The sequence below is a fragment of the Physella acuta genome, unplaced genomic scaffold (assembly GCF_028476545.2).
Source record: "Physella acuta isolate Inbredline_101_S28 unplaced genomic scaffold, ASM2847654v3 ptg000808l, whole genome shotgun sequence".
Lineage (NCBI taxonomy): Eukaryota > Metazoa > Mollusca > Gastropoda > Physidae > Physella > Physella acuta.
Window position 1 is genome coordinate 542,216 of NW_026732326.1, and position 6,000 is coordinate 548,215.

The following is a 6,000-nucleotide window of genomic DNA, read 5'->3' on the forward strand; positions in this document are numbered from 1 at the left end:
TTCAATGTTGATGTTAGAAAAGTGTCTAGTTTCTAGTGTTTCTAGTGTTTATTTTCTGTTTTGAAACTTTAAAAATCTGTCTAGATGTTCTCTATTGACATATTGAAGTATTTGATTCCAGCTAAGTTAAAACGTTTTTCTTAACTCAGCTTCGCGTTTGTTTGTTTGTTTGGTTGTTTGGATGTTTGTTGTTAAAATTGACATCGAAAATTAGCCCACTTCTGATTGCTCTAGAGACCTGAAATTTGGCATGCATGCTACTTTCGCCTAACAATTTCAGATGCAATCATAAAAACTAGCAATTAGTGACCGTAATTAGCTTAATTTAATTACGCCCCAAGGACCATAAAATTGAGGACATGATTTCTAAAGATACCGACAAGACTTGAGGCCTATTGACACAGTTACTTCGGCCCCAATCGATGTGAGCGCGCTGGCCGTGATCGTATAGTGGTTAGTACTTCGCGTTGTGGCCGCGACAACCCAGGTTCGAATCCTGGTCGCTCAAGATTTTTAGTCCGTGTATTTATAAACACTTTTTTAAAAACCACGTTTTTCATGTGTAGCAACGGACTAAAAAGGAGAAAATAAAATACTTAAAAAAAACTTTTTAAAAAACCACGTTTTTTATGTGTAGCAACGGACTAAAAAGGAGAACGGACACGGTAACACATTGTTAACGGTGACTCGGTTGGTACGCTGGGCATGCTAAAATACACATAAACACGTTTTTCCTTAACTCAGCTTCGCGTTTATTTGTTTGTTTATGGGAGATTTGATCACGTGATTCGTGAGTAGATCTCCACGCCAGCAACGTAAATTACACCCTTTCTCTGTTTAAAGCGTATCGGTCGCTCAAGATTTTTTTAGTCCGTGTATTTAAAAACACTTAGTCAAGTCATACTTAATCAAGTGATTAGATAAAGTAGAAAATAAACTATATAAAAAACTTTTTAAAAACCACGTTTTTCATGTGTAGCAACGGACTAAAAAGGAGAAAATAAAATACTTAAAAAAAAACTTTTTAAAAAACCACGTTTTTCTTGTGGACTAAAAAGTAGAAAATAACTATTTACATACATTTGATGACAAAAAACGTGGGTCGGGCAGATGGGTCGGGAAATTTGATGGTGAACGTACCCACGTTTTTTGTCATCAAATGTATGTAAATAGTTATTTTCTACTTTTTAGTCCACAAGAAAAACGTGGTTTTTTAAAAAGTTTTTTTTTAAGTATTTTATTTTAGAGTTGTTGATCCTCCACGTCTGGGGGGAGGGGGGGGGGGGGAGGTGACGGTGACCATACTGTCTTGTCTCACCCTCAAGGTGAGCAGACGTTCGCTGATCCTTGTTTGTGTTTGAATAATTTTTTGCTCACCCTGCGAATGACGACTGACAGGTTTTAAATTTTCCGATGCACGAGGTTTAGTTGGGAACGTGAGCGACCCTAGCTGCCCGGGGGTGCGATCCTAATGTGGGCTGGGGGTTTAATGACGTCGTCTTGGTGCCAGTTTTTGTGGGAGTCACATCCGGTTTGGGAAGATGATTGCTGCAGTAGTCCGCGATGTTTGTGGTGGTATGGTGTTTGTGTTTTTATGGTGTCCGTGTTTTTATGGTGTCCGTGTTTTTATGGTGTCCGTGTTTTTATGGTGTCCGTGTTTTTATGGTGTCCGTGTTTTTATGGTGTTCGTGTTTTTATGGTGTCCGTGTTTTTATGGTGTCCATGTTTTTATGGTGTTCGTGTTTTTATGGTGTTCGTGTTTTTATGGTGTTCGTGTTTTTATGGTGTTCGTGTTTTTATGGTGTTCGTGTTTTTGTGGTGTTCGTGTTTTTATGGTGTCCGTGTTTTTATGGTGTCATCTTGCTACACCATCTTAATTGTCTGGGGATAATGAGCTGTGTTGTTAAATTAAGCTACCCGTAGCGTCCATCAATTCCTTGATGTCATGTTCTTTAAGATGTCATGTTGTTTATGATGTCATGTTCTTAAAGATGTCATGCTGTTTATGATATCATGTTCTTTAGGATGTCATGTTGTTTATGATGTCATGTTCTTTAAGATGTCATGTTGTTTATGATGTCATGTTCTTTAAGATGTCGTGTTGTTTATGATGTTATGTTCTTTAAGATGTCATGTTGTTTATGTCATGTTCTTTAAGATGTCATGTTGTTTATGATGTTATGTTCTTTAAGATGTCATGTTGTTTAAGATGTCATGTTGTTTAAGATGTCATGCTGTTTATGATGTCATGTTCTTTAAGATGTCATGTTGTTTATGATATGTTCTTTAAGATGTCATGTTGTTTATGATGTCATGTTCTTTAAGATGTCATGTTGTTTATGATGTTATGTTCTTTAAGATGTCATGTTCTTTAAGATGTCATGTTGTTTATGATGTCATGTTCTTTAAGATGTCATGTTGTTTATGATATGTTCTTTAAGATGTCATGTTGTTTATGATATGTTCTTTAAGATGTCATGTTGTTTATGATGTCATATTCTTTAAGATGTCATGTTGTTTATGATATGTTCTTTAAGATGTCATGTTGTTTATGATATGTTCTTTAAGATGTCATGTTGTTTATGATGTCATATTCTTTAAGATGTCATGCTGTATAGCGTGATTTATCGTGCGGAGTCTGGCTCGCTAATGGTGTTACATTGTGTCAATAATGACAGCAGCGTCAAATGGTGTTAATGGTGTCATTAAATCCTTATCGCCGTGGTGTTGACACCCCCCTCGCTTGTGCTGTTGAACCCCCCCCCCCCCATCGCTAGCAGTACGAGTTCATCATGTAGCTCTTCCTGTCGGGTTGACGATAATTGAAGAATGATGTCGAAATAGAACACACAAGACCATAGTTCTGTAAATCACGAAGTCCAAACATGACATTAACTAGTATTTTAAAAAAGTTTTACCGTTCCTAATTACAGGTAGTTGGAGTTGGGCGTGATCTTTGAAAAGTCGCAGAAGTTCTCGCACATTTGCTGGCAGTGAAACTCTTGGAGGGCGAGTCATCGACTCAGCTAGGACAAAGGGAAATAATAGCAAGAGTAAACAGAGGGGAGTGAACGCCCTTGTGGATTATTGAGTTTGTAGAGATTTGTATAGTGTGTGTACATTTGAGATAATGGGGCGTGGGGGGTGGGGGGGGGGGGAGATGTTATCTAGTGTGTCAGTCCTGTTGTACAATTATGTCACGCCGAATTTTTAATCCACACATGAACTGTCACATTCAGTGTCACATTAACTGTCACATTAACTGTCACATCAAATGTCACATATACGGTCACATCAAATGTCACATCAAATGTCACATCAATAGTAATGTCTATAGTTTCAGCGACTGTCACATCAAGTGTCACATCAGCTGTCACATCAGATGTCACATCAAATCACACGTCACCTGTGACGTCAACTGTCACATCAACTGTCACATCAAATTACACATCGACGTCAGTGTCACACAAACCTAGGTGACAAATCCACTTTAACTTATCGTGTCACTCCACTAAGACAGCAATCTTTAACCCTTAACATACCGTCAAGACTAGCACACTTATGTTTGGGCCTTTGATTATCTCGGTGACTACCCCAACCAACCACCACCCCCACCGTTCTCAATCTCCACCCCCACCGTTCTCAATCTCCACCCCCACCGCTCTCCAGCTCCACCCCCACCGCCCCCAAGCTCCATCCCTCCCACCGCCCCCATTCCCCAACTCCACCCCCACCGTTCTCAATCTCCACCCCCACCGCCCCCAAGCTCCCCCCCCCATCCCATAATTGTGAGGGGTAATGAGGAGAACGTGGCCCAGCTGCTCAATAAAAAACCTCCACAAAAAAATTAACAATTACATTTGGCGCCAAACATCTGTAATTTAATAACCTACTTGTCAACAAAGAAATTCAACAAATTTAACAAATTTAACAAATTGATCTCAAGGATTTTGAAGGCCGTTGTCCTAGAAAAAAATATATCTATCTTTGTAAACACGTGGTCAATTTGTAAAAAATCAAATTCAGTTTTTGGAATTTTTGAAAACTAAAATGATAAAATTCATCAGGTGTATACAATTATTACGTGAAACATTGTAACGAATTACCACAGAAAACTGGTAGTAAAATGTATCCAATTGAATCGCTAGACAGGAATATTATCTGCGCTGTTTTTTTTTTGTTTAGTTGGTTTATGGTTAGACAGCCTTCCTACAAACATAAACACACGATGACGAGGATCACGTGACATTTATGTTTTTGTTGTTATTTTTATCAGCCAATGAAAGCCTATTGATTGTTTGATGCAGTCTCGTTTTTAACACGTGTAGTGAGCCGAGGGGGGGGGGGGGGGCTCTCTCGTCTGCTCCTTCCCCGATCCAAATCAATTTTCCCCGGCATTCCCGATCTATGGATAGGCTCTGATCTCCCAAGACAAAGTTAACTCTTTGATCTTCGCGCCACGGGAGCCGCAAATAAAGGGTTACAGCTAAAAGAACCCCCTCACAATAGACGCCTGCACCTTGGGACGTGGAAACCTTCGTACACAAGGTGAAGGTTACTTAAATAATGCGTACGTATGTTGGTTGTTTTGTTCGGTATTGATTTTTTTTAAGGATCGATGAAATAAGTAAGTTAATGATAAAGGTAAATTAGGAACTTTTATACAGCAAATAATTATCAATGTAAACACGAATACAGAAAATGGTTCCACAAAATATCCACTCAGCGAGAGATTCATCATCCAGTATTAATCCAACCCCATCCCCAACCCCAAAAATTTTCATCAAATTCTACCGAACTGATTGCTTTCAACTTGACCCATAGGTCAAGATCCATAAAAAAAAACATTTTCTCTATAATATGTAACAATCCATCATAGCTAGCAAGCTCTTAGTATGGATATTCAGTTGCAAATAAATATCACTTGTGTCTATTTTTTAGCAGTATTTGAGTATAGATGTAGTATGAGTCAACTAAATTATCCTGTACGCAGCATTTTTATAATCCTTTGTGGACCCAATTTATTTCAATACGTGGTACAGTGACCCAAATTTTTTCTTCATTACAGTTACATTCACTGTGGCACTTGATCATATCAAGGGGAAATATTTTTTAGTTGTATTATTTGAAATGAAGCTTGTAATTATTTAAAAATAAAAGATACCTCTTTAGAACTATCGATCCATTGTGCAGATGAAGTAGGGTTCATATGTTTCTTGACCTCGGCATATGAAGGGGTGATGAGGACAGCACTACGTCCAGCCGCCTTTGCTTTCCTTAACACATCCGAGCTGGGAGAGCACAGGGACGTCACACAGTCACAAGTGCGAACCGAGATCCGAACTAGAAACCTTCAAGAGGCCAAGTGCTCTAACATCCGACCACGCTTCTACTTGCAATGATAAAAGATTTTCAGTAAAAAATAGTTTATCTGCTGACTTATGTACAAGAGGAACCAGATGTTGACATGCGGCACATGGTATCAGCCACGCATCCGGCAATGACAGCTACAACTGGGAGACATTTGCTCATCATGTGTTTATCTGCTCCACATTCTCTGTCATTACTTTTGTTTACAAAACCCTTTATGTTGAGACACTTTTGTTGGAACAGCGGAAATTTTATTTTAATTTAATTAGCTGCACCAAAATAAAGAGGACAATCGAATTCTAAATCTGCTTCTTGAACCTGCCCCACCCATAGCTTTCTTCCACCCCCTGCCATCTTTCTTCCTTCTCCGTGTAACCCCCCCCCCCCCCGCACCCACACACATCTGCTATTCCAGGGACCCCTGGACACAGAGGACTAATATAATTCCTGCAATTCCAGTCCAATTTCCATAAATAGATCGAACTGTAACAATTACACTATATATACGTCAGAGCGCTGTGGCTACAAAATATTCCCCACACAGCTTCTCCCCCACACAGCTTGTCCCCCACATCTTCTTACCCAACATAAACAACAAGATAAACATACACAAACAACAACACAAACCTA